A 27,611-nucleotide genomic window follows, 5' to 3' on the forward strand; every position below is an offset into this window, starting at 1 on the left:
GGGGTCCATCTTGGATGGGTGGTCTCTTAGTAAAATCAGAATCCAGAGACAGTCCTTTCCCACCTTGTGTCTCATCACACCACATAAGTGTACTATATTTGGGTGTTGGTAAAATATCCTAAATTATGGAGTGCCGTTCATTTTGTGTGACATTCAGACATTTTTGCATGTGTCTCACAGTGATTAAAGTGGTTTCCTCATGCTGGGAAGAAGGACAGGGAATAGTGTCAGATTTTGTTTTCATCATTTTTTTATCTTTAAATTTGTTTTTTGTTTGATCTAAGTTTTACTTTATTGCTATTACGTTGGAGACCTTGTATAGTTACAAGATCAATTTTACTTTTGATGTATTGGTGTTAGGGAAGATCTGATCTCAACTAAAACTCCTCTGCACTATAAGTAGATCCCTACATATGAAGGAATACACTACACTCAACTAGGTGTCTCCCATCACTTTATGCTGAAGTGCCCAGAAACTTACACATTTTGAACACAGCAATCCTATTGAGCATCAGGTTCAAGTGATTATAGCCATATGAATCCGTTCTTGCCCACTCACTGGAACCTTGGGCTGTCAGTGCAACCTCTAAGTCGTCTCAGAGCAATATGGCTGGTTTGACAACATAGAAAGAACATAGAGAGGGGTGAGAAAAAGACAGGTTGCCCCATGTGAGGATCGAACTCACGACCTTCAGATTATGAGACTGACGCGCTACCTACTGCGCTAACAAGGCAGCTACACTGTTTGGAATTAACGCTGAATAATGTTCTTCAATTGTCTCTTCACTAGTAACTAATTTACAAGAAGATGCTTTGTAAATTATAGTTATGTTTCGCTGTTGCTCTATGGTTAATTAATAAAATTAACCCCTTCAGGCTACAGGATGTAACTGTAATGTCTTGTTTAATTTTAGGCAGGGAGTTACGGCAAGTCACAGATCCCTGTGTCATGGCCAAGAACAATGATGAGTGGTTCCTGGCAGATAAATCGCTTCCGCACAGCATTCAATATAGAAGCTAGGAAGCAATGCCCCTTTCTATCTCTCCCTGAAACCTCATTGACATCATCCCTGGGACTTGTTCCTGAAAGACATAGAGAGGTTAGGTGCCCGACAGGAGCTATTGCTAAGATATACAGGAGGCGTATGGAAAAGATTGTTGAATCATGAATGAAGGTGGAGAGATAGATGGTGTTGTACATGTAAGCAAGCAGTGTAGTCAAACAATGGGAACAGCCAGTAGAAAACTTGCTTGTATAGGAAGAGGTAAGGCCGTCATCAGAGATCATGGGTCCCAGGACAGATGATTAGAACAGGGCCCCTCCACCTCCCCACAATGTTCCCCCCTTCCCAATGCATGGCTAACTTCACTCTGACACCCTCACCCCTACAGATCCCACTACTCTAGTATCAAACATCCTGCATGCTTATGTTTGTCTTGTTAAAATTCTGTACCAAAAATAACTTGCTACTTACAGGGTTGTATTATTCCTTTCAATACACTAGTTTCCCTAATGAACACTGATGCAATGCCATTAAAACTTCCTGTTGATACAAATAGTATTTACAGGATATTATATCAATTTTACATCTCACATGTCCTATATAAAAGGAGAACTAAGGCCTGTTTCTGCCCAGTTTCGAACTGGGGACCTTTCGCGTGTGAGGCGAACGTGATAACCACTACACTACAGAAACACCAGCTGTGACCTGTCCTGACCTCTGACACTGTAATAGAGAGTGATCCTTTCTGACATTTAGTGATCTCTATCTGGACTCAACTTGATAAAAAAATGTGATTATTTACACTGACTGTCTGAGGGTGTTATCCTACCCATATCGATGTACCCAGGGTCCCTGTTCCCTAGTCCTTCATTAGGGGTCCATCTTGGATGGGTGGTCTCTTAGTAAAATCAGAATCCAGAGACAGTCCTTTCCCACCTTGTGTCTCATCACACCACATAAGTGTACTATATTTGGGTGTTGGTAAAATATCCTAAATTATGGAGTGCCGTTCATTTTGTGTGACATTCAGACATTTTTGCATGTGTCTCACAGTGATTAAAGTGGTTTCCTCATGCTGGGAAGAAGGACAGGGAATAGTGTCAGATTTTGTTTTCATCATTTTTTTATCTTTAAATTTGTTTTTTGTTTGATCTAAGTTTTACTTTATTGCTATTACGTTGGAGACCTTGTATAGTTACAAGATCAATTTTACTTTTGATGTATTGGTGTTAGGGAAGATCTGATCTCAACTAAAACTCCTCTGCACTATAAGTAGATCCCTACATATGAAGGAATACACTACACTCAACTAGGTGTCTCCCATCACTTTATGCTGAAGTGCCCAGAAACTTACACATTTTGAACACAGCAATCCTATTGAGCATCAGGTTCAAGTGATTAGTAAGGGCAATAGCCATATGAATCAGTTCTTGCCCACTCACTGGAACCTTGGGCTGTCAGTGCAACCTCTAAGTCGTCTCAGAGCTATATGGCTGGTTTGACAACATAGAAAGAACATAGAGAGGGATTATGAGACTGATGTGCTACCTACTGTGCTAACGAGGCAGCTACACTGTTTGGAATTAACGCTGAATAATGTTCTTCAATTGTCTCTTCACTAGTAACTAATTTACAAGAAGATGCTTTGTAAATTATAGTTATGTTTCGCTGTTGCTCTATGGTTAATTAATAAAATTAACCCCTTCAGGCTACAGGATGTAACTGTAATATCTTGTTTAATTTTAGGCAGGGAGTTACGGCAAGTCACAGATCCCTGTGTCATGGCCAAGAACAATGATGAGTGGTTCCTGGCAGATAAATCGCTTCCGCACAGCATTCAATATAGAAGCTGGGAAGCAATGCCCCTTTCTATCTCTCCCTGAAACCTCATTGACATCATCCCTGGGACTTGTTCCTGAAAGACATAGAGAGGTTAGGTGCCCGACAGGAGCTATTGCTAAGATATACAGGAGGCGTATGGAAAAGATTGTTGAATCATGAATGAAGGTGGAGAGATAGATGGTGTTGTACATGTAAGCAAGCAGTGTAGTCAAACAATGGGAACAGCCAGTAGAAAACTTGCTTGTATAGGAAGAGGTAAGGCCGTCATCAGAGATCATGGGTCCCAGGACAGATGATTAGAACAGGGCCCCTCCACCTCCCCACAATGTTCCCCCCTTCCCAATGCATGGCTAACTTCACTCTGACACCCTCACCCCTACAGATCCCACTACTCTAGTATCGAACATCCTGCATGCTTATGTTTGTCTTGTTAAAATTCTGTACCAAAAATAACTTGCTACTTACAGGGTTGTATTATTCCTTTCAATACACTAGTTTCCCTAATGAACACTGATGCAATGCCATTAAAACTTCCTGTTGATACAAATAGTATTTACAGGATATTATATCAATTTTACATCTCACATGTCCTATATAAAAGGAGAACTAAGGCCTGTTTCTGCCCAGTTTCGAACTGGGGACCTTTCGCGTGTGAGGCGAACGTGATAACCACTACACTACAGAAACACCAGCTGTGACCTGTCCTGACCTCTGACACTGTAATAGAGAGTGATCCTTTCTGACATTTAGTGATCTCTATCTGGACTCAACTTGATAAAAAAATGTGATTATTTACACTGACTGTCTGAGGGTGTTATCCTACCCATATCGATGTACCCAGGGTCCCTGTTCCCTAGTCCTTCATTAGGGGTCCATCTTGGATGGGTGGTCTCTTAGTAAAATCAGAATCCAGAGACAGTCCTTTCCCACCTTGTGTCTCATCACACCACATAAGTGTACTATATTTGGGTGTTGGTAAAATATCCTAAATTATGGAGTGCCGTTCATTTTGTGTGACATTCAGACATTTTTGCATGTGTCTCACAGTGATTAAAGTGGTTTCCTCATGCTGGGAAGAAGGACAGGGAATAGTGTCAGATTTTGTTTTCATCATTTTTTTATCTTTAAATTTGTTTTTTGTTTGATCTAAGTTTTACTTTATTGCTATTACGTTGGAGACCTTGTATAGTTACAAGATCAATTTTACTTTTGATGTATTGGTGTTAGGGAAGATCTGATCTCAACTAAAACTCCTCTGCACTATAAGTAGATCCCTACATATGAAGGAATACACTACACTCAACTAGGTGTCTCCCATCACTTTATGCTGAAGTGCCCAGAAACTTACATATTTTGAACACAGCAATCCTATTGAGCATCAGGTTCAAGTGATTAGTAAGGGCAATAGCCATATGAATCAGTTCTTGCCCACTCACTGGAACCTTGGGCTGTCAGTGCAACCTCTAAGTCGTCTCAGAGCAATATGGCTGGTTTGACAACATAGAAAGAACATAGAGAGGGGTGAGAAAAAGACAGGTTGCCCCATGTGAGGATCAAACTCATGACCTTCAGATTATGAGACTGACGCGCTACCTACTGTGCTAACGAGGCAGCTACACTGTGTGGAATTAACGCTGAATAATGTTCTTCAATTGTCTCTTCACTAGTAACTAATTTACAAGAAGATGCTTTGTAAATTATAGTTATGTTTCGCTGTTGCTCTATGGTTAATTAATAAAATGAACCCCTTCAGGCTACAGGATGTAACTGTAATGTCTTGTTTAATTTTAGGCAGGGAGTTACGGCAAGTCACAGATCCCTGTGTCATGGCCAAGAACAATGATGAGTGGTTCCTGGCAGATAAATCGCTTCCGCACAGCATTCAATATAGAAGCTAGGAAGCAATGCCCCTTTCTATCTCTCCCTGAAACCTCATTGACATCATCCCTGGGACTTGTTCCTGAAAGACATAGAGAGGTTAGGTGCCCGACAGGAGCTATTGCTAAGATATACAGGAGGCGTATGGAAAAGATTGTTGAATCATGAATGAAGGTGGAGAGATAGATGGTGTTGTACATGTAAGCAAGCAGTGTAGTCAAACAATGGGAACAGCCAGTAGAAAACTTGCTTGTATAGGAAGAGGTAAGGCCGTCATCAGAGATCATGGGTCCCAGGACAGATGATTAGAACAGGGCCCCTCCACCTCCCCACAATGTCCCCCCCTTCCCAATGCATGGCTAACTTCACTCTGACACCCTCACCCCTACAGATCCCACTACTCTAGTATCGAACATCCTGCATGCTTATGTTTGTCTTGTTAAAATTCTGTACCAAAAATAACTTGCTACTTACAGGGTTGTATTATTCCTTTCAATACACTAGTTTCCCTAATGAACACTGATGCAATGCCATTAAAACTTCCTGTTGATACAAATAGTATTTACAGGATATTATATCAATTTTACATCTCACATGTCCTATATAAAAGGAGAACTAAGGCCTGTTTCTGCCCAGTTTCTAACTGGGGACCTTTCGCGTGTGAGGCGAATGTGATAACCACTACACTACAGAAACACCAGCTGTGACCTGTCCTGACCTCTGACACTGTAATAGAGAGTGATCCTTTCTGACATTTAGTGATCTCTATCTGGACTCAACTTGATAAAAAAATGTGATTATTTACACTGACTGTCTGAGGGTGTTATCCTACCCATATCGATGTACCCAGGGTCCCTGTTCCCTAGTCCTTCATTAGGGGTCCATCTTGGATGGGTGGTCTCTTAGTAAAATCAGAATCCAGAGACAGTCCTTTCCCACCTTGTGTCTCATCACACCACATAAGTGTACTATATTTGGGTGTTGGTAAAATATCCTAAATTATGGAGTGCCGTTCATTTTGTGTGACATTCAGACATTTTTGCATGTGTCTCACAGTGATTAAAGTGGTTTCCTCATGCTGGGAAGAAGGACAGGGAATAGTGTCAGATTTTGTTTTCATCATTTTTTTATCTTTAAATTTGTTTTTTGTTTGATCTAAGTTTTACTTTATTGCTATTACGTTGGAGACCTTGTATAGTTACAAAATCAATTTTACTTTTGATGTATTGGTGTTAGGGAAGATCTGATCTCAACTAAAACTCCTCTGCACTATAAGTAGATCCCTACATATGAAGGAATACACTACACTCAACTAGGTGTCTCCCATCACTTTATGCTGAAGTGCCCAGAAACTTACACATTTTGAACACAGCAATCCTATTGAGCATCAGGTTCAAGTGATTAGTAAGGGCAATAGCCATATGAATCAGTTCTTGCCCACTCACTGGAACCTTGGGCTGTCAGTGCAACCTCTAAGTCGTCTCAGAGCTATATGGCTGGTTTGACAACATAGAAAGAACATAGAGAGGGATTATGAGACTGATGTGCTACCTACTGTGCTAACGAGGCAGCTACACTGTTTGGAATTAACGCTGAATAATGTTCTTCAATTGTCTCTTCACTAGTAACTAATTTACAAGAAGATGCTTTGTAAATTATAGTTATGTTTCGCTGTTGCTCTATGGTTAATTAATAAAATTAACCCCTTCAGGCTACAGGATGTAACTGTAATGTCTTGTTTAATTTTAGGCAGGGAGTTACGGCAAGTCACAGATCCCTGTGTCATGGCCAAGAACAATGATGAGTGGTTCCTGGCAGATAAATCGCTTCCGCACAGCATTCAATATAGAAGCTAGGAAGCAATGCCCCTTTCTATCTCTCCCTGAAACCTCATTGACATCATCCCTGGGACTTGTTCCTGAAAGACATAGAGAGGTTAGGTGCCCGACAGGAGCTATTGCTAAGATATACAGGAGGCGTATGGAAAAGATTGTTGAATCATGAATGAAGGTGGAGAGATAGATGGTGTTGTACATGTAAGCAAGCAGTGTAGTCAAACAATGGGAACAGCCAGTAGAAAACTTGCTTGTATAGGAAGAGGTAAGGCCGTCATCAGAGATCATGGGTCCCAGGACAGATGATTAGAACAGGGCCCCTCCACCTCCCCACAATGTTTCCCCCTTCCCAATGCATGGCTAACTTCACTCTGACACCCTCACCCCTACAGATCCCACTACTCTAGTATCGAACATCCTGCATGCTTATGTTTGTCTTGTTAAAATTCTGTACCAAAAATAACTTGCTACTTACAGGGTTGTATTATTCCTTTCAATACACTAGTTTCCCTAATGAACACTGATGCAATGCCATTAAAACTTCCTGTTGATACAAATAGTATTTACAGGATATTATATCAATTTTACATCTCACATGTCCTATATAAAAGGAGAACTAAGGCCTGTTTCTGCCCAGTTTCGAACTGGGGACCTTTCGCGTGTGAGGCGAACGTGATAACCACTACACTACAGAAACACCAGCTGTGACCTGTCCTGACCTCTGACACTGTAATAGAGAGTGATCCTTTCTGACATTTAGTGATCTCTATCTGGACTCAACTTGATAAAAAAATGTGATTATTTACACTGACTGTCTGAGGGTGTTATCCTACCCATATCGATGTACCCAGGGTCCCTGTTCCCTAGTCCTTCATTAGGGGTCCATCTTGGATGGGTGGTCTCTTAGTAAAATCAGAATCCAGAGACAGTCCTTTCCCACCTTGTGTCTCATCACACCACATAAGTGTACTATATTTGGGTGTTGGTAAAATATCCTAAATTATGGAGTGCCGTTCATTTTGTGTGACATTCAGACATTTTTGCATGTGTCTCACAGTGATTAAAGTGGTTTCCTCATGCTGGGAAGAAGGACAGGGAATAGTGTCAGATTTTGTTTTCATCATTTTTTTATCTTTAAATTTGTTTTTTGTTTGATCTAAGTTTTACTTTATGGCTATTACGTTGGAGACCTTGTATAGTTACAAGATCAATTTTACTTTTGATGTATTGGTGTTAGGGAAGATCTGATCTCAACTAAAACTCCTCTGCACTATAAGTAGATCCCTACATATGAAGGAATACACTACACTCAACTAGGTGTCTCCCATCACTTTATGCTGAAGTGCCCAGAAACTTACACATTTTGAACACAGCAATCCTATTGAGCATCAGGTTCAAGTGATTAGTAAGGGCAATAGCCATATGAATCAGTTCTTGCCCACTCACTGGAACCTTGGGCTGTCAGTGCAACCTCTAAGTCGTCTCAGAGCAATATGGCTGGTTTGACAACATAGAAAGAACATAGAGAGGGGTGAGAAAAAGACAGGTTGCCCCATGTGAGGATCAAACTCATGACCTTCAGATTATGAGACTGACGCGCTACCTACTGTGCTAACGAGGCAGCTACACTGTTTGGAATTAACGCTGAATAATGTTCTTCAATTGTCTCTTCACTAGTAACTAATTTACAAGAAGATGCTTTGTAAATTATAGTTATGTTTCGCTGTTGCTCTATGGTTAATTAATAAAATTAACCCCTTCAGGCTACAGGATGTAACTGTAATGTCTTGTTTAATTTTAGGCAGGGAGTTACGGCAAGTCACAGATCCCTGTGTCATGGCCAAGAACAATGATGAGTGGTTCCTGGCAGATAAATCGCTTCCGCACAGCATTCAATATAGAAGCTGGGAAGCAATGCCCCTTTCTATCTCTCCCTGAAACCTCATTAACATCATCCCTGGGACTTGTTCCTGAAAGACATAGAGAGGTTAGGTGCCCGACAGGAGCTATTGCTAAGATATACAGGAGGCGTATGGAAAAGATTGTTGAATCATGAATGAAGGTGGAGAGATAGATGGTGTTGTACATGTAAGCAAGCAGTGTAGTCAAACAATGGGAACAGCCAGTAGAAAACTTGCTTGTATAGGAAGAGGTAAGGCCGTCATCAGAGATCATGGGTCCCAGGACAGATGATTAGAACAGGGCCCCTCCACCTCCCCACAATGTTTCCCCCTTCCCAATGCATGGCTAACTTCACTCTGACACCCTCACCCCTACAGATCCCACTACTCTAGTATCGAACATCCTGCATGCTTATGTTTGTCTTGTTAAAATTCTGTACCAAAAATAACTTGCTACTTACAGGGTTGTATTATTCCTTTCAATACACTAGTTTCCCTAATGAACACTGATGCAATGCCATTAAAACTTCCTGTTGATACAAATAGTATTTACAGGATATTATATCAATTTTACATCTCACATGTCTTATATAAAAGGAGAACTAAGGCCTGTTTCTGCCCAGTTTCAAACTGGGGACCTTTCGCGTGTGAGGCAAACGTGATAACCACTACACTACAGAAACACCAGCTGTGACCTGTCCTGACCTCTGACACTGTAATAGAGAGTGATCCTTTCTGACATTTAGTGATCTCTATCTGGACTCAACTTGATAAAAAAATGTGATTATTTACACTGACTGTCTGAGGGTGTTATCCTACCCATATCGATGTACCCAGGGTCTCTGTTTCCTAGTCCTTCATTAGGGGTCCATCTTGGATGGGTGGTCTCTTAGTAAAATCAGAATCCAGAGACAGTCCTTTCCCACCTTGTGTCTCATCACACCACATAAGTGTACTATATTTGGGTGTTGGTAAAATTTCCTAAATTATGGAGTGCCGTTCATTTTGTGTGACATTCAGACATTTTTGCATGTGTCTCTCAGTGATTAAAGTGGTTTCCTCATGCTGGGAAGAAGGACAGGGAATAGTGTCAGATTTTGTTTTCATCATTTTTTTATCTTTAAATTTGTTTTTTGTTTGATCTAAGTTTTACTTTTTTGCTATTACGTTGGAGACCTTGTATAGTTACAAGATCAATTTTACTTTTGATGTATTGGTGTTAGGGAAGATCTGATCTCAACTAAGCCTCCTCTGCACTATAAGTAGATCCCTACATATGAAGGAATACACTACACTCAACTAGGTGTCTCCCATCACTTTATGCTGAAGTGCCCAGACACTTACACATTTTGAACACAGCAATCCTATTGAGCATCAGGTTCAAGTGATTAGGAGGGCAATAGCCATATGAATGAGTTCTTGCCCACTCACTGGAACCTTGGGCTGTCAGTGCAACCTCTAAGTCGTCTCAGAGCAATATGGCTGGTTTGACAACATAGAAAGAACATAGAGAGGGGTGAGAAAAAGACAGGTTGCCCCATGTGAGGATTGAACTCACGACCTTCAGATTATGAGACTGACGCGCTACCTACTGCGCTAACAAGGCAGCTACACTGTTTGGAATTAACGCTGAATAATGTTCTTCAATTGTCTCTTCACTAGTAACTAATTTACAAGAAGATGCTTTGTAAATTATAGTTATGTTTCGCTGTTGCTCTATGGTTAATTAATAAAATTAACGCCTTCAGGCTACAGGATGTAACTGTAATGTCTTGTTTAATTTTAGGCAGGGAGTTACGGCAAGTCACAGATCCCTGTGTCATGGCCAAGAACAATGATGAGTGGTTCCTGGCAGATAAATCGCTTCCGCACAGCATTCAATATAGAAGCTGGGAAGCAATGCCCCTTTCTATCTCTCCCTGAAACCTCATTGACATCATCCCTGGGACTTGTTCCTGAAAGACATAGAGAGGTTAGGTGCCCGACAGGAGCTATTGCTAAGATATACAGGAGGCGTATGGAAAAGATTGTTGAATCATGAATGAAGGTGGAGAGATAGATGGTGTTGTACATGTAAGCAAGCAGTGTAGTCAAACAATGGGAACAGCCAGTAGAAAACTTGCTTGTATAGGAAGAGGTAAGGCCGTCATCAGAGATCATGGGTCCCAGGACAGATGATTAGAACAGGGCCCCTCCACCTCCCCACAATGTTTCCCCCTTCCCAATGCATGGCTAACTTCACTCTGACACCCTCACCACTACAGATCCCACTACTCTAGTATCGAACATCCTGCATGCTTATGTTTGTCTTGTTAAAATTCTGTACCAAAAATAACTTGCTACTTACAGGGTTGTATTATTCCTTTCAATACACTAGTTTCCCTAATGAACACTGATGCAATGCCATTAAAACTTCCTGTTGATACAAATAGTATTTACAGGATATTATATCAATTTTACATCTCACATGTCTTATATAAAAGGAGAACTAAGGCCTGTTTCTGCCCAGTTTCGAACTGGGGACCTTTCGCGTGTGAGGCGAACGTGATAACCACTACACTACAGAAACACCAGCTGTGACCTGTCCTGACCTCTGACACTGTAATAGAGAGTGATCCTTTCTGACATTTAGTGATCTCTATCTGGACTCAACTTGATAAAAAAATGTGATTATTTACACTGACTGTCTGAGGGTGTTATCCTACCCATATCGATGTACCCAGGGTCTCTGTTTCCTAGTCCTTCATTAGGGGTCCATCTTGGATGGGTGGTCTCTTAGTAAAATCAGAATCCAGAGACAGTCCTTTCCCACCTTGTGTCTCATCACACCACATAAGTGTACTATATTTGGGTGTTGGTAAAATTTCCTAAATTATGGAGTGCCGTTCATTTTGTGTGACATTCAGACATTTTTGCATATGTCTCTCAGTGATTAAAGTGGTTTCCTCATGCTGGGAAGAAGGACAGGGAATAGTGTCAGATTTTGTTTTCATCATTTTTTTATCTTTAAATTTGTTTTTTGTTTGATCTAAGTTTTACTTTTTTGCTATTACGTTGGAGACCTTGTATAGTTACAAGATCAATTTTACTTTTGATGTATTGGTGTTAGGGAAGATCTGATCTCAACTAAACCTCCTCTGCACTATAAGTAGATCCCTACATATGAAGGAATACACTACACTCAACTAGGTGTCTCCCATCACTTTATGCTGAAGTGCCCAGACACTTACACATTTTGAACACAGCAATCCTATTGAGCATCAGGTTCAAGTGATTAGGAGGGCAATAGCCATATGAATGAGTTCTTGCCCACTCACTGGAACCTTGGGCTGTCAGTGCAACCTCTAAGTCGTCTCAGAGCAATATGGCTGGTTTGACAACATAGAAAGAACATAGAGAGGGGTGAGAAAAAGACAGGTTGCCCCATGTGAGGATTGAACTCACGACCTTCAGATTATGAGACTGACGCGCTACCTACTGCGCTAACGAGGCAGCTACACTGTTTGCAATTAACGCTGAATAATGTTCTTCAATTGTCTCTTCACTAGTAACTAATTTACAAGAAGATGCTTTGTAAATTATAGTTATGTTTCGCTGTTGCTCTATGGTTAATTAATAAAATTAACCCCTTCAGGCTACAGGATGTAACTGTAATGTCTTGTTTAATTTTAGGCAGGGAGTTACGGCAAGTCACAGATCCCTGTGTCATGGCCAAGAACAATGATGAGTGGTTCCTGGCAGATAAATCGCTTCCGCACAGCATTCAATATAGAAGCTGGGAAGCAATGCCCCTTTCTATCTCTCCCTGAAACCTCATTGACATCATCCCTGGGACTTGTTCCTGAAAGACATAGAGAGGTTAGGTGCCCGACAGGAGCTATTGCTAAGATATACAGGAGGCGTATGGAAAAGATTGTTGAATCATGAATGAAGGTGGAGAGATAGATGGTGTTGTACATGTAAGCAAGCAGTGTAGTCAAACAATGGGAACAGCCAGTAGAAAACTTGCTTGTATAGGAAGAGGTAAGGCCGTCATCAGAGATCATGGGTCCCAGGACAGATGATTAGAACAGGGCCCCTCCACCTCCCCACAATGTTCCCCCCTTCCCAATGCATGGCTAACTTCACTCTGACACCCTCACCCCTACAGATCCCACTACTCTAGTATCGAACATCCTGCATGCTTATGTTTGTCTTGTTAAAATTCTGTACCAAAAATAACTTGCTACTTACAGGGTTGTATTATTCCTTTCAATACACTAGTTTCCCTAATGAACACTGATGCAATGCCATTAAAACTTCCTGTTGATACAAATAGTATTTACAGGATATTATATCAATTTTACATCTCACATGTCCTATATAAAAGGAGAACTAAGGCCTGTTTCTGCCCAGTTTCGAACTGGGGACCTTTCGCGTGTGAGGCGAACGTGATAACCACTACACTACAGAAACACCAGCTGTGACCTGTCCTGACCTCTGACACTGTAATAGAGAGTGATCCTTTCTGACATTTAGTGATCTCTATCTGGACTCAACCTGATAAAAAAATGTGATTATTTACACTGACTGTCTGAGGGTGTTATCCTACCCATATCGATGTACCCAGGGTCCCTGTTCCCTAGTCCTTCATTAGGGGTCCATCTTGGATGGGTGGTCTCTTAGTAAAATCAGAATCCAGAGACAGTCCTTTCCCACCTTGTGTCTCATCACACCACATAAGTGTACTATATTTGGGTGTTGGTAAAATATCCTAAATTATGGAGTGCCGTTCATTTTGTGTGACATTCAGACATTTTTGCATGTGTCTCACAGTGATTAAAGTGGTTTCCTCATGCTGGGAAGAAGGACAGGGAATAGTGTCAGATTTTGTTTTCATCATTTTTTTATCTTTAAATTTGTTTTTTGTTTGATCTAAGTTTTACTTTATGGCTATTACGTTGGAGACCTTGTATAGTTACAAGATCAATTTTACTTTTGATGTATTGGTGTTAGGGAAGATCTGATCTCAACTAAAACTCCTCTGCACTATAAGTAGATCCCTACATATGAAGGAATACACTACACTCAACTAGGTGTCTCCCATCACTTTATGCTGAAGTGCCCAGAAACTTACACATTTTGAACACAGCAATCCTATTGAGCATCAGGTTCAAGTGATTAGTAAGGGCAATAGCCATATGAATCAGTTCTTGCCCACTCACTGGAACCTTGGGCTGTCAGTGCAACCTCTAAGTCGTCTCAGAGCAATATGGCTGGTTTGACAACATAGAAAGAACATAGAGAGGGGTGAGAAAAAGACAGGTTGCCCCATGTGAGGATCAAACTCATGACCTTCAGATTATGAGACTGACGCGCTACCTACTGTGCTAACGAGGCAGCTACACTGTGTGGAATTAACGCTGAATAATGTTCTTCAATTGTCTCTTCACTAGTAACTAATTTACAAGAAGATGCTTTGTAAATTATAGTTATGTTTCGCTGTTGCTCTATGGTTAATTAATAAAATGAACCCCTTCAGGCTACAGGATGTAACTGTAATGTCTTGTTTAATTTTAGGCAGGGAGTTACGGCAAGTCACAGATCCCTGTGTCATGGCCAAGAACAATGATGAGTGGTTCCTGGCAGATAAATCGCTTCCGCACAGCATTCAATATAGAAGCTAGGAAGCAATGCCCCTTTCTATCTCTCCCTGAAACCTCATTGACATCATCCCTGGGACTTGTTCCTGAAAGACATAGAGAGGTTAGGTGCCCGACAGGAGCTATTGCTAAGATATACAGGAGGCGTATGGAAAAGATTGTTGAATCATGAATGAAGGTGGAGAGATAGATGGTGTTGTACATGTAAGCAAGCAGTGTAGTCAAACAATGGGAACAGCCAGTAGAAAACTTGCTTGTATAGGAAGAGGTAAGGCCGTCATCAGAGATCATGGGTCCCAGGACAGATGATTAGAACAGGGCCCCTCCACCTCCCCACAATGTCCCCCCCTTCCCAATGCATGGCTAACTTCACTCTGACACCCTCACCCCTACAGATCCCACTACTCTAGTATCGAACATCCTGCATGCTTATGTTTGTCTTGTTAAAATTCTGTACCAAAAATAACTTGCTACTTACAGGGTTGTATTATTCCTTTCAATACACTAGTTTCCCTAATGAACACTGATGCAATGCCATTAAAACTTCCTGTTGATACAAATAGTATTTACAGGATATTATATCAATTTTACATCTCACATGTCCTATATAAAAGGAGAACTAAGGCCTGTTTCTGCCCAGTTTCGAACTGAGGACCTTTCGCGTGTGAGGCGAATGTGATAACCACTACACTACAGAAACACCAGCTGTGACCTGTCCTGACCTCTGACACTGTAATAGAGAGTGATCCTTTCTGACATTTAGTGATCTCTATCTGGACTCAACTTGATAAAAAAATGTGATTATTTACACTGACTGTCTGAGGGTGTTATCCTACCCATATCGATGTACCCAGGGTCCCTGTTCCCTAGTCCTTCATTAGGGGTCCATCTTGGATGGGTGGTCTCTTAGTAAAATCAGAATCCAGAGACAGTCCTTTCCCACCTTGTGTCTCATCACACCACATAAGTGTACTATATTTGGGTGTTGGTAAAATATCCTAAATTATGGAGTGCCGTTCATTTTGTGTGACATTCAGACATTTTTGCATGTGTCTCACAGTGATTAAAGTGGTTTCCTCATGCTGGGAAGAAGGACAGGGAATAGTGTCAGATTTTGTTTTCATCATTTTTTTATCTTTAAATTTGTTTTTTGTTTGATCTAAGTTTTACTTTATTGCTATTACGTTGGAGACCTTGTATAGTTACAAAATCAATTTTACTTTTGATGTATTGGTGTTAGGGAAGATCTGATCTCAACTAAAACTCCTCTGCACTATAAGTAGATCCCTACATATGAAGGAATACACTACACTCAACTAGGTGTCTCCCATCACTTTATGCTGAAGTGCCCAGAAACTTACACATTTTGAACACAGCAATCCTATTGAGCATCAGGTTCAAGTGATTAGTAAGGGCAATAGCCATATGAATCAGTTCTTGCCCACTCACTGGAACCTTGGGCTGTCAGTGCAACCTCTAAGTCGTCTCAGAGCTATATGGCTGGTTTGACAACATAGAAAGAACATAGAGAGGGATTATGAGACTGATGTGCTACCTACTGTGCTAACGAGGCAGCTACACTGTTTGGAATTAACGCTGAATAATGTTCTTCAATTGTCTCTTCACTAGTAACTAATTTACAAGAAGATGCTTTGTAAATTATAGTTATGTTTCGCTGTTGCTCTATGGTTAATTAATAAAATTAACCCCTTCAGGCTACAGGATGTAACTGTAATGTCTTGTCTAATTTTAGGCAGGGAGTTACGGCAAGTCACAGATCCCTGTGTCATGGCCAAGAACAATGATGAGTGGTTCCTGGCAGATAAATCGCTTCCGCACAGCATTCAATATAGAAGCTGGGAAGCAATGCCCCTTTCTATCTCTCCCTGAAACCTCATTGACATCATCCCTGGGACTTGTTCCTGAAAGACATAGAGAGGTTAGGTGCCCGACAGGAGCTATTGCTAAGATATACAGGAGGCGTATGGAAAAGATTGTTGAATCATGAATGAAGGTGGAGAGATAGATGGTGTTGTACATGTAAGCAAGCAGTGTAGTCAAACAATGGGAAGAGCCTGTAGAAAACTTGCTTGTATAGGAAGAGGTAAGGCCGTCATCAGAGATCATGGGTCCCAGGACAGATGATTAGAACAGGGCCCCTCCATCTCCCCACAATGTTCCCCCGTCCCCAATGCATGGCTAACTTCACTCTGACACCCTCACCCCTACAGATCCCACTACTCTAGTATCGAACATCCTGCATGCTTATGTTTGTCTTGTTAAAATTCTGTACCAAAAATAACTTGCTACTTACAGGGTTGTATTATTCCTTTCAATACACTAGTTTCCCTAATGAACACTGATGCAATGCCATTAAAACTTCCTGTTGATACAAATAGTATTTACAGGATATTATATCAATTTTACATCTCACATGTCTTATATAAAAGGAGAACTAAGGCCTGTTTCTGCCCAGTTTCGAACTGGGGACCTTTCGCGTGTGAGGCGAACGTGATAACCACTACACTACAGAAACACCAGCTGTGACCTGTCCTGACCTCTGACACTGTAATAGAGAGTGATCCTTTCTGACATTTAGTGATCTCTATCTGGACTCAACTTGATAAAAAAATGTGATTATTTACACTGACTGTCTGAGGGTGTTATCCTACCCATATCGATGTACCCAGGGTCTCTGTTTCCTAGTCCTTCATTAGGGGTCCATCTTGGATGGGTGGTCTCTTAGTAAAATCAGAATCCAGAGACAGTCCTTTCCCACCTTGTGTCTCATCACACCACATAAGTGTACTATATTTGGGTGTTGGTAAAATTTCCTAAATTATGGAGTGCCGTTCATTTTGTGTGACATTCAGACATTTTTGCATGTGTCTCTCAGTTATTAAAGTGGTTTCCTCATGCTGGGAAGAAGGACAGGGAATAGTGTCAGATTTTGTTTTCATCATTTTTTTATCTTTAAATTTGTTTTTTGTTTGATCTAAGTTTTACTTTTTTGCTATTACGTTGGAGACCTTGTATAGTTACAAGATCAATTTTACTTTTGATGTATTGGTGTTAGGGAAGATCTGATCTCAACTAAACCTCCTCTGCACTATAAGTAGATCCCTACATATGAAGTAATACACTACACTCAACTAGGTGTCTCCCATCACTTTATGCTGAAGTGCCCAGACACTTACACATTTTGAACACAGCAATCCTATTGAGCATCAGGTTCAAGTGATTAGGAGGGCAATAGCCATATGAATGAGTTCTTGCCCACTCACTGGAACCTTGGGCTGTCAGTGCAACCTCTAAGTCGTCTCAGAGCAATATGGCTGGTTTGACAACATAGAAAGAACATAGAGAGGGGTGAGAAAAAGACAGGTTGCCCCATGTGAGGATTGAACTCACGACCTTCAGATTATGAGACTGACGCGCTACCTACTGCGCTAACGAGGCAGCTACACTGTTTGGAATTAACGCTGAATAATGTTCTTCAATTGTCTCTTCACTAGTAACTAATTTACAAGAAGATGCTTTGTAAATTATAGTTATGTTTCGCTGTTGCTCTATGGTTAATTAATAAAATTAACGCCTTCAGGCTACAGGATGTAACTGTAATGTCTTGTTTAATTTTAGGCAGGGAGTTACGGCAAGTCACAGATCCCTGTGTCATGGCCAAGAACAATGATGAGTGGTTCCTGGCAGATAAATCGCTTCCGCACAGCATTCAATATAGAAGCTGGGAAGCAATGCCCCTTTCTATCTCTCCCTGAAACCTCATTGACATCATCCCTGGGACTTGTTCCTGAAAGACATAGAGAGGTTAGGTGCCCGACAGGAGCTATTGCTAAGATATACAGGAGGCGTATGGAAAAGATTGTTGAATCATGAATGAAGGTGGAGAGATAGATGGTGTTGTACATGTAAGCAAGCAGTGTAGTCAAACAATGGGAACAGCCAGTAGAAAACTTGCTTGTATAGGAAGAGGTAAGGCCGTCATCAGAGATCATGGGTCCCAGGACAGATGATTAGAACAGGGCCCCTCCACCTCCCCACAATGTTTCCCCCTTCTCAATGCATGGCTAACTTCACTCTGACACCCTCACCCCTACAGATCCCACTACTCTAGTATCGAACATCCTGCATGCTTATGTTTGTCTTGTTAAAATTCTGTACCAAAAATAACTTGCTACTTACAGGGTTGTATTATTCCTTTCAATACACTAGTTTCCCTAATGAACACTGATGCAATGCCATTAAAACTTCCTGTTGATACAAATAGTATTTACAGGATATTATATCAATTTTACATCTCACATGTCTTATATAAAAGGAGAACTAAGGCCTGTTTCTGCCCAGTTTCGAACTGGGGACCTTTCGCGTGTGAGGCGAACGTGATAACCACTACACTACAGAAACACCAGCTGTGACCTGTCCTGACCTCTGACACTGTAATAGAGAGTGATCCTTTCTGACATTTAGTGATCTCTATCTGGACTCAACTTGATAAAAAAATGTGATTATTTACACTGACTGTCTGAGGGTGTTATCCTACCCATATCGATGTACCCAGGGCCTCTGTTTCCTAGTCCTTCATTAGGGGTCCATCTTGGATGGGTGGTCTCTTAGTAAAATCAGAATCCAGAGACAGTCCTTTCCCACCTTGTGTCTCATCACACCACATAAGTGTACTATATTTGGGTGTTGGTAAAATTTCCTAAATTATGGAGTGCCGTTCATTTTGTGTGACATTCAGACATTTTTGCATGTGTCTCTCAGTGATTAAAGTGGTTTCCTCATGCTGGGAAGAAGGACAGGGAATAGTGTCAGATTTTGTTTTCATCATTTTTTTATCTTTAAATTTGTTTTTTGTTTGATCTAAGTTTTACTTTTTTGCTATTACGTTGGAGACCTTGTATAGTTACAAGATCAATTTTACTTTTGATGTATTGGTGTTAGGGAAGATCTGATCTCAACTAAACCTCCTCTGCACTATAAGTAGATCCCTACATATGAAGGAATACCCTACACTCAACTAGGTGTCTCCCATCACTTTATGCTGAAGTGCCCAGACACTTACACATTTTGAACACAGCAATCCTATTGAGCATCAGGTTCAAGTGATTAGGAGGGCAATAGCCATATGAATGAGTTCTTGCCCACTCACTGGAACCTTGGGCTGTCAGTGCAACCTCTAAGTCGTCTCAGAGCAATATGGCTGGTTTGACAACATAGAAAGAACATAGAGAGGGGTGAGAAAAAGACAGGTTGCCCCATGTGAGGATCGAACTCACGACCTTCAGATTATGAGACTGACGCGCTACCTACTGCGCTAACGAGGCAGCTACACTGTTTGGAATTAACGCTGAATAATGTTCTTCAATTGTCTCTTCACTAGTAACTAATTTACAAGAAGATGCTTTGTAAATTATAGTTATGTTTCGCTGTTGCTCTATGGTTAATTAATAAAATTAACCCCTTCAGGCTACAGGATGTAACTGTAATGTCTTGTTTAATTTTAGGCAGGGAGTTACGGCAAGTCACAGATCCCTGTGTCATGGCCAAGAACAATGATGAGTGGTTCCTGGCAGATAAATCGCTTCCGCACAGCATTCAATATAGAAGCTGGGAAGCAATGCCCCTTTCTATCTCTCCCTGAAACCTCATTGACATCATCCCTGGGACTTGTTCCTGAAAGACATAGAGAGGTTAGGTGCCCGACAGGAGCTATTGCTAAGATATACAGGAGGCGTATGGAAAAGATTGTTGAATCATGAATGAAGGTGGAGAGATAGATGGTGTTGTACATGTAAGCAAGCAGTGTAGTCAAACAATGGGAACAGCCAGTAGAAAACTTGCTTGTATAGGAAGAGGTAAGGCCGTCATCAGAGATCATGGGTCCCAGGACAGATGATTAGAACAGGGCCCCTCCACCTCCCCACAATGTTTCCCCCTTCCCAATGCATGGCTAACTTCACTCTGACACCCTCACCCCTACAGATCCCACTACTCTAGTATCGAACATCCTGCATGCTTATGTTTGTCTTGTTAAAATTCTGTACCAAAAATAACTTGCTACTTACAGGGTTGTATTATTCCTTTCAATACACTAGTTTCCCTAATGAACACTGATGCAATGCCATTAAAACTTCCTGTTGATACAAATAGTATTTACAGGATATTATATCAATTTTACATCTCACATGTCTTATATAAAAGGAGAACTAAGGCCTGTTTCTGCCCAGTTTCAAACTGGGGACCTTTCGCGTGTGAGGCGAACGTGATAACCACTACACTACAGAAACACCAGCTGTGACCTGTCCTGACCTCTGACACTCTAATAGAGAGTGATCCTTTCTGACATTTAGTGATCTCTATCTGGACTCAACTTGATAAAAAAATGTGATTATTTACACTGACTGTCTGAGGGTGTTATCCTACCCATATCGATGTACCCAGGGTCTCTGTTTCCTAGTCCTTCATTAGGGGTCCATCTTGGATGGGTGGTCTCTTAGTAAAATCAGAATCCAGAGACAGTCCTTTCCCACCTTGTGTCTCATCACACCACATAAGTGTACTATATTTGGGTGTTGGTAAAATTTCCTAAATTATGGAGTGCCGTTCATTTTGTGTGACATTCAGACATTTTTGCATGTGTCTCTCAGTGATTAAAGTGGTTTCCTCATGCTGGGAAGAAGGACAGGGAATAGTGTCAGATTTTGTTTTCATCATTTTTTTATCTTTAAATTTGTTTTTTGTTTGATCTAAGTTTTACTTTTTTGCTATTACGTTGGAGACCTTGTATAGTTACAAGATCAATTTTACTTTTGATGTATTGGTGTTAGGGAAGATCTGATCTCAACTAAGCCTCCTCTGCACTATAAGTAGATCCCTACATATGAAGGAATACACTACACTCAACTAGGTGTCTCCCATCACTTTATGCTGAAGTGCCCAGACACTTACACATTTTGAACACAGCAATCCTATTGAGCATCAGGTTCAAGTGATTAGGAGGGCAATAGCCATATGAATGAGTTCTTGCCCACTCACTGGAACCTTGGGCTGTCAGTGCAACCTCTAAGTCGTCTCAGAGCAATATGGCTGGTTTGACAACATAGAAAGAACATAGAGAGGGGTGAGAAAAAGACAGGTTGCCCCATGTGAGGATCGAACTCACGACCTTCAGATTATGAGACTGACGCGCTACCTACTGCGCTAACGAGGCAGCTACACTGTTTGGAATTAACGCTGAATAATGTTCTTCAATTGTCTCTTCACTAGTAACTAATTTACAAGAAGATGCTTTGTAAATTATAGTTATGTTTCGCTGTTGCTCTATGGTTAATTAATAAAATTAACGCCTTCAGGCTACAGGATGTAACTGTAATGTCTTGTTTAATTTTAGGCAGGGAGTTACGGCAAGTCACAGATCCCTGTGTCATGGCCAAGAACAATGATGAGTGGTTCCTGGCAGATAAATCGCTTCCGCACAGCATTCAATATAGAAGCTGGGAAGCAATGCCCCTTTCTATCTCTCCCTGAAACCTCATTGACATCATCCCTGGGACTTGTTCCTGAAAGACATAGAGAGGTTAGGTGCCCGACAGGAGCTATTGCTAAGATATACAGGAGGCGTATGGAAAAGATTGTTGAATCATGAATGAAGGTGGAGAGATAGATGGTGTTGTACATGTAAGCAAGCAGTGTAGTCAAACAATGGGAACAGCCAGTAGAAAACTTGCTTGTATAGGAAGAGGTAAGGCCGTCATCAGAGATCATGGGTCCCAGGACAGATGATTAGAACAGGGCCCCTCCACCTCCCCACAATGTTTCCCCCTTCCCAATGCATGGCTAACTTCACTCTGACACCCTCACCACTACAGATCCCACTACTCTAGTATCGAACATCCTGCATGCTTATGTTTGTCTTGTTAAAATTCTGTACCAAAAATAACTTGCTACTTACAGGGTTGTATTATTCCTTTCAATACACTAGTTTCCCTAATGAACACTGATGCAATGCCATTAAAACTTCCTGTTGATACAAATAGTATTTACAGGATATTATATCAATTTTACATCTCACATGTCTTATATAAAAGGAGAACTAAGGCCTGTTTCTGCCCAGTTTCGAACTGGGGACCTTTCGCGTGTGAGGCGAACGTGATAACCACTACACTACAGAAACACCAGCTGTGACCTGTCCTGACCTCTGACACTGTAATAGAGAGTGATCCTTTCTGACATTTAGTGATCTCTATCTGGACTCAACTTGATAAAAAAATGTGATTATTTACACTGACTGTCTGAGGGTGTTATCCTACCCATATCGATGTACCCAGGGTCTCTGTTTCCTAGTCCTTCATTAGGGGTCCATCTTGGATGGGTGGTCTCTTAGTAAAATCAGAATCCAGAGACAGTCCTTTCCCACCTTGTGTCTCATCACACCACATAAGTGTACTATATTTGGGTGTTGGTAAAATTTCCTAAATTATGGAGTGCCGTTCATTTTGTGTGACATTCAGACATTTTTGCATGTGTCTCTCAGTGATTAAAGTGGTTTCCTCATGCTGGGAAGAAGGACAGGGAATAGTGTCAGATTTTGTTTTCATCATTTTTTTATCTTTAAATTTGTTTTTTGTTTGATCTAAGTTTTACTTTTTTGCTATTACGTTGGAGACCTTGTATAGTTACAAGATCAATTTTACTTTTGATGTATTGGTGTTAGGGAAGATCTGATCTCAACTAAACCTCCTCTGCACTATAAGTAGATCCCTACATATGAAGGAATACACTACACTCAACTAGGTGTCTCCCATCACTTTATGCTGAAGTGCCCAGACACTTACACATTTTGAACACAGCAATCCTATTGAGCATCAGGTTCAAGTGATTAGGAGGGCAATAGCCATATGAATGAGTTCTTGCCCACTCACTGGAACCTTGGGCTGTCAGTGCAACCTCTAAGTCGTCTCAGAGCAATATGGCTGGTTTGACAACATAGAAAGAACATAGAGAGGGGTGAGAAAAAGACAGGTTGCCCCATGTGAGGATTGAACTCACGACCTTCAGATTATGAGACTGACGCGCTACCTACTGCGCTAACGAGGCAGCTACACTGTTTGGAATTAACGCTGAATAATGTTCTTCAATTGTCTCTTCACTAGTAACTAATTTACAAGAAGATGCTTTGTAAATTATAGTTATGTTTCGCTGTTGCTCTATGGTTAATTAATAAAATTAACCCCTTCAGGCTACAGGATGTAACTGTAATGTCTTGTCTAATTTTAGGCAGGGAGTTACGGCAAGTCACAGATCCCTGTGTCATGGCCAAGAACAATGATGAGTGGTTCCTGGCAGATAAATCGCTTCCGCACAGCATTCAATATAGAAGCTGGGAAGCAATGCCCCTTTCTATCTCTCCCTGAAACCTCATTGACATCATCCCTGGGACTTGTTCCTGAAAGACATAGAGAGGTTAGGTGCCCGACAGGAGCTATTGCTAAGATATACAGGAGGCGTATGGAAAAGATTGTTGAATCATGAATGAAGGTGGAGAGATAGATGGTGTTGTACATGTAAGCAAGCAGTGTAGTCAAACAATGGGAACAGCCAGTAGAAAACTTGCTTGTATAGGAAGAGGTAAGGCCGTCATCAGAGATCATGGGTCCCAGGACAGATGATTAGAACAGGGCCCCTCCACCTCCCCACAATGTTCCCCCCTTCCCAATGCATGGCTAACTTCACTCTGACACCCTCACCCCTACAGATCCCACTACTCTAGTATCGAACATCCTGCATGCTTATGTTTGTCTTGTTAAAATTCTGTACCAAAAATAACTTGCTACTTACAGGGTTGTATTATTCCTTACAATACACTAGTTTCCCTAATGAACACTGATGCAATGCCATTAAAACTTCCTGTTGATACAAATAGTATTTACAGGATATTATATCAATTTTACATCTCACATGTCCTATATAAAAGGAGAACTAAGGCCTGTTTCTGCCCAGTTTCGAACTGGGGACCTTTCGCGTGTGAGGCGAACATGATAACCACTACACTACAGAAACACCAGCTGTGACCTGTCCTGACCTCTGACACTGTAATAGAGAGTGATCCTTTCTGACATTTAGTGATCTCTATCTGGACTCAACTTGATAAAAAAATGTGATTATTTACACTGACTGTCTGAGGGTGTTATCCTACCCATATCGATGTACCCAGGGTCCCTGTTTCCTAGTCCTTCATTAGGGGTCCATCTTGGATGGGTGGTCTCTTAGTAAAATCAGAATCCAGAGACAGTCCTTTCCCACCTTGTGTCTCATCACACCACATAAGTGTACTATATTTGGGTGTTGGTAAAATTTCCTAAATTATGGAGTGCCGTTCATTTTGTGTGACATTCAGACATTTTTGCATGTGTCTCTCAGTGATTAAAGTGGTTTCCTCATGCTGGGAAGAAGGACAGGGAATAGTGTCAGATCTTGTTTTCATCATTTTTTTATCTTTAAATTTGTTTTTTGTTTGATCTAAGTTTTACTTTTTTGCTATTACGTTGGAGACCTTGTATAGTTACAAGATCAATTTTACTTTTGATGTATTGGTGTTAGGGAAGATCTGATCTCAACTAAACCTCCTCTGCACTATAAGTAGATCCCTACATATGAAGGAATACACTACACTCAACTAGGTGTCTCCCATCACTTTATGCTGAAGTGCCCAGACACTTACACATTTTGAACACAGCAATCCTATTGAGCATCAGGTTCAAGTGATTAGGAGGGCAATAGCCATATGAATGAGTTCTTGCCCACTCACTGGAACCTTGGGCTGTCAGTGCAACCTCTAAGTCGTCTCAGAGCAATATGGCTGGTTTGACAACATAGAAAGAACATAGAGAGGGGTGAGAAAAAGACAGGTTGCCCCATGTGAGGATCGAACTCACGACCTTCAGATTATGAGACTGATGCGCTACCTACTGCGCTAACGAGGCAGCTACACTGTTTGGAATTAACGCTGAATAATGTTCTTCAATTGTCTCTTCACTAGTAACTAATTTACAAGAAGATGCTTTGTAAATTATAGGTATGTTTCGCTGTTGCTCTATGGTTAATTAATAAAATTAACCCCTTCAGGCTACAGGATGTAACTGTAATGTCTTGTCTAATTTTAGGCAGGGAGTTACGGCAAGTCACAGATCCCTGTGTCATGGCCAAGAACAATGATGAGTGGTTCCTGGCAGATAAATCGCTTCCGCACAGCATTCAATATAGAAGCTGGGAAGCAATGCCCCTTTCTATCTCTCCCTGAAACCTCATTGACATCATCCCTGGGACTTGTTCCTGAAAGACATAGAGAGGTTAGGTGCCCGACAGGAGCTATTGCTAAGATATACAGGAGGTGTATGGAAAAGATTGTTGAATCATGAATGAAGGTGGAGAGATAGATGGTGTTGTACATGTAAGCAAGCAGTGTAGTCAAACAATGGGAAGAGCCTGTAGAAAACTTGCTTGTATAGGAAGAGGTAAGGCCGTCATCAGAGATCATGGGTCCCAGGACAGATGATTAGAACAGGGCCCCTCCATCTCCCCACAATGTTCCCCCGTCCCCAATGCATGGCTAACTTCACTCTGACACCCTCACCCCTACAGATCCCACTACTCTAGTATCGAACATCCTGCATGCTTATGTTTGTCTTGTTAAAATTCTGTACCAAAAATAACTTGCTACTTACAGGGTTGTATTATTCCTTTCAATACACTAGTTTCCCTAATGAACACTGATGCAATGCCATTAAAACTTCCTGTTGATACAAATAGTATTTACAGGATATTATATCAATTTTACATCTCACATGTCCTATATAAAAGGAGAACTAAGGCCTGTTTCTGCCCAGTTTCGAACTGGGGACCTTTCGCGTGTGAGGCGAACGTGATAACCACTACACTACAGAAACACCAGCTGTGACCTGTCCTGACCTCTGACACTGTAATAGAGAGTGATCCTTTCTGACATTTAGTGATCTCTATCTGGACTCAACTTGATAAAAAAATGTGATTATTTACACTGACTGTCTGAGGGTGTTATCCTACCCATATCGATGTACCCAGGGTCCCTGTTTCCTAGTCCTTCATTAGGGGTCCATCTTGGATGGGTGGTCTCTTAGTAAAATCAGAATCCAGAGACAGTCCTTTCCCACCTTGTGTCTCATCACACCACATAAGTGTACTATATTTGGGTGTTGGTAAAATTTCCTAAATTATGGAGTGCCGTTCATTTTGTGTGACATTCAGACATTTTTGCATGTGTCTCTCAGTGATTAAAGTGGTTTCCTCATGCTGGGAAGAAGGACAGGGAATAGTGTCAGATTTTGTTTTCATCATTTTTTTATCTTTAAATTTGTTTTTTGTTTGATCTAAGTTTTACTTTTTTGCTATTACGTTGGAGACCTTGTATAGTTACAAGATCAATTTTACTTTTGATGTATTGGTGTTAGGGAAGATCTGATCTCAACTAAACCTCCTCTGCACTATAAGTAGATCCCTACATATGAAGGAATACACTACACTCAACTAGGTGTCTCCCATCACTTTATGCTGAAGTGCCCAGACACTTACACATTTTGAACACAGCAATCCTATTGAGCATCAGGTTCAAGTGATTAGTAAGGGCAATAGCCATATGAATCAGTTCTTGCCCACTCACTGGAACCTTGGGCTGTCAGTACAACCTCTAAGTCGTCTCAGAGCAATATGGCTGGTTTGACAACATAGAAAGAACATAGAGAGGGGTGAGAAAAAGACAGGTTGCCCCATGTGAGGATTGAACTCATGACCTTCAGATTATGAGACTGTTGCGCTACCTACTGCGCTAACAAGGCAGCTACACTGTTTGGAATTAACGCTGAATAATGTTCTTCAATTGTCTCTTCACTAGTAACTAATTTACAAGAAGATGCTTTGTAAATTATAGTTATGTTTCGCTGTTGCTCTATGGTTAATTAATAAAATTAACCCCTTCAGGCTACAGGATGTAACTGTAATGTCTTGTTTAATTTTAGGCAGGGAGTTACGGCAAGTCACAGATCCCTGTGTCATGGCCAAGAACAATGATGAGTGGTTCCTGGCAGATAAATCGCTTCCGCACAGCATTCAATATAGAAGCTGGGAAGCAATGCCCCTTTCTATCTCTCCCTGAAACCTCATTGACATCATCCCTGGGACTTGTTCCTGAAAGACATAGAGAGGTTAGGTGCCCGACAGGAGCTATTGCTAAGATATACAGGAGGCGTATGGAAAAGATTGTTGAATCATGAATGAAGGTGGAGAGATAGATGGTGTTGTACATGTAAGCAAGCAGTGTAGTCAAACAATGGGAACAGCCAGTAGAAAACTTGCTTGTATAGGAAGAGGTAAGGCCGTCATCAGAGATCATGGGTCCCAGGACAGATGATTAGAACAGGGCCCCTCCATCTCCCCACAATGTTCCCCCGTCCCCAA

At 41.2% G+C, this 27,611-nt stretch overlaps 25 non-coding genes across 25 annotated transcripts; all 25 read right to left on the bottom strand.

Moving 5' to 3' along the window:
• Positions 1-661: 661 nt before the first annotated feature.
• Positions 662-734, bottom strand: TRNAM-CAU (transfer RNA methionine (anticodon CAU)). Its single transcript has one exon. It is a non-coding gene; the product is annotated as a tRNA-Met (tRNA).
• An 890-nt stretch (positions 735-1,624) lies between these two features.
• TRNAV-CAC (transfer RNA valine (anticodon CAC)) lies at positions 1,625-1,697 on the bottom strand. Its single transcript has one exon. It is a non-coding gene; the product is annotated as a tRNA-Val (tRNA).
• Positions 1,698-3,460: 1,763 nt separating this feature from the next.
• Positions 3,461-3,533, bottom strand: TRNAV-CAC (transfer RNA valine (anticodon CAC)). The gene has a single exon. It is a non-coding gene; the product is annotated as a tRNA-Val (tRNA).
• An 851-nt stretch (positions 3,534-4,384) lies between these two features.
• TRNAM-CAU (transfer RNA methionine (anticodon CAU)) lies at positions 4,385-4,457 on the bottom strand. Its single transcript has one exon. It is a non-coding gene; the product is annotated as a tRNA-Met (tRNA).
• An 890-nt stretch (positions 4,458-5,347) lies between these two features.
• On the bottom strand, positions 5,348-5,420 carry TRNAV-CAC (transfer RNA valine (anticodon CAC)). The gene has a single exon. It is a non-coding gene; the product is annotated as a tRNA-Val (tRNA).
• A 1,763-nt stretch (positions 5,421-7,183) lies between these two features.
• Positions 7,184-7,256, bottom strand: TRNAV-CAC (transfer RNA valine (anticodon CAC)). The gene has a single exon. It is a non-coding gene; the product is annotated as a tRNA-Val (tRNA).
• An 851-nt stretch (positions 7,257-8,107) lies between these two features.
• On the bottom strand, positions 8,108-8,180 carry TRNAM-CAU (transfer RNA methionine (anticodon CAU)). Its single transcript has one exon. It is a non-coding gene; the product is annotated as a tRNA-Met (tRNA).
• Positions 8,181-9,070: 890 nt separating this feature from the next.
• TRNAV-CAC (transfer RNA valine (anticodon CAC)) lies at positions 9,071-9,143 on the bottom strand. The gene has a single exon. It is a non-coding gene; the product is annotated as a tRNA-Val (tRNA).
• An 850-nt stretch (positions 9,144-9,993) lies between these two features.
• On the bottom strand, positions 9,994-10,066 carry TRNAM-CAU (transfer RNA methionine (anticodon CAU)). The gene has a single exon. It is a non-coding gene; the product is annotated as a tRNA-Met (tRNA).
• An 890-nt stretch (positions 10,067-10,956) lies between these two features.
• TRNAV-CAC (transfer RNA valine (anticodon CAC)) lies at positions 10,957-11,029 on the bottom strand. Its single transcript has one exon. It is a non-coding gene; the product is annotated as a tRNA-Val (tRNA).
• An 850-nt stretch (positions 11,030-11,879) lies between these two features.
• On the bottom strand, positions 11,880-11,952 carry TRNAM-CAU (transfer RNA methionine (anticodon CAU)). The gene has a single exon. It is a non-coding gene; the product is annotated as a tRNA-Met (tRNA).
• Positions 11,953-12,842: 890 nt separating this feature from the next.
• Positions 12,843-12,915, bottom strand: TRNAV-CAC (transfer RNA valine (anticodon CAC)). The gene has a single exon. It is a non-coding gene; the product is annotated as a tRNA-Val (tRNA).
• Positions 12,916-13,766: 851 nt separating this feature from the next.
• Positions 13,767-13,839, bottom strand: TRNAM-CAU (transfer RNA methionine (anticodon CAU)). Its single transcript has one exon. It is a non-coding gene; the product is annotated as a tRNA-Met (tRNA).
• An 890-nt stretch (positions 13,840-14,729) lies between these two features.
• TRNAV-CAC (transfer RNA valine (anticodon CAC)) lies at positions 14,730-14,802 on the bottom strand. Its single transcript has one exon. It is a non-coding gene; the product is annotated as a tRNA-Val (tRNA).
• A 1,763-nt stretch (positions 14,803-16,565) lies between these two features.
• TRNAV-CAC (transfer RNA valine (anticodon CAC)) lies at positions 16,566-16,638 on the bottom strand. The gene has a single exon. It is a non-coding gene; the product is annotated as a tRNA-Val (tRNA).
• An 850-nt stretch (positions 16,639-17,488) lies between these two features.
• TRNAM-CAU (transfer RNA methionine (anticodon CAU)) lies at positions 17,489-17,561 on the bottom strand. Its single transcript has one exon. It is a non-coding gene; the product is annotated as a tRNA-Met (tRNA).
• Positions 17,562-18,451: 890 nt separating this feature from the next.
• Positions 18,452-18,524, bottom strand: TRNAV-CAC (transfer RNA valine (anticodon CAC)). Its single transcript has one exon. It is a non-coding gene; the product is annotated as a tRNA-Val (tRNA).
• Positions 18,525-19,374: 850 nt separating this feature from the next.
• Positions 19,375-19,447, bottom strand: TRNAM-CAU (transfer RNA methionine (anticodon CAU)). Its single transcript has one exon. It is a non-coding gene; the product is annotated as a tRNA-Met (tRNA).
• An 890-nt stretch (positions 19,448-20,337) lies between these two features.
• Positions 20,338-20,410, bottom strand: TRNAV-CAC (transfer RNA valine (anticodon CAC)). Its single transcript has one exon. It is a non-coding gene; the product is annotated as a tRNA-Val (tRNA).
• Positions 20,411-21,260: 850 nt separating this feature from the next.
• On the bottom strand, positions 21,261-21,333 carry TRNAM-CAU (transfer RNA methionine (anticodon CAU)). The gene has a single exon. It is a non-coding gene; the product is annotated as a tRNA-Met (tRNA).
• An 890-nt stretch (positions 21,334-22,223) lies between these two features.
• TRNAV-CAC (transfer RNA valine (anticodon CAC)) lies at positions 22,224-22,296 on the bottom strand. The gene has a single exon. It is a non-coding gene; the product is annotated as a tRNA-Val (tRNA).
• An 850-nt stretch (positions 22,297-23,146) lies between these two features.
• Positions 23,147-23,219, bottom strand: TRNAM-CAU (transfer RNA methionine (anticodon CAU)). Its single transcript has one exon. It is a non-coding gene; the product is annotated as a tRNA-Met (tRNA).
• Positions 23,220-24,109: 890 nt separating this feature from the next.
• TRNAV-CAC (transfer RNA valine (anticodon CAC)) lies at positions 24,110-24,182 on the bottom strand. Its single transcript has one exon. It is a non-coding gene; the product is annotated as a tRNA-Val (tRNA).
• An 850-nt stretch (positions 24,183-25,032) lies between these two features.
• Positions 25,033-25,105, bottom strand: TRNAM-CAU (transfer RNA methionine (anticodon CAU)). The gene has a single exon. It is a non-coding gene; the product is annotated as a tRNA-Met (tRNA).
• An 890-nt stretch (positions 25,106-25,995) lies between these two features.
• Positions 25,996-26,068, bottom strand: TRNAV-CAC (transfer RNA valine (anticodon CAC)). The gene has a single exon. It is a non-coding gene; the product is annotated as a tRNA-Val (tRNA).
• Positions 26,069-27,611: the final 1,543 nt, after the last annotated feature.

The sequence above is a fragment of the Mixophyes fleayi genome (genome assembly GCF_038048845.1).
Source record: "Mixophyes fleayi isolate aMixFle1 chromosome 4 unlocalized genomic scaffold, aMixFle1.hap1 SUPER_4_unloc_2, whole genome shotgun sequence".
NCBI classification, from domain to species: Eukaryota; Metazoa; Chordata; class Amphibia; order Anura; family Limnodynastidae; genus Mixophyes; species Mixophyes fleayi.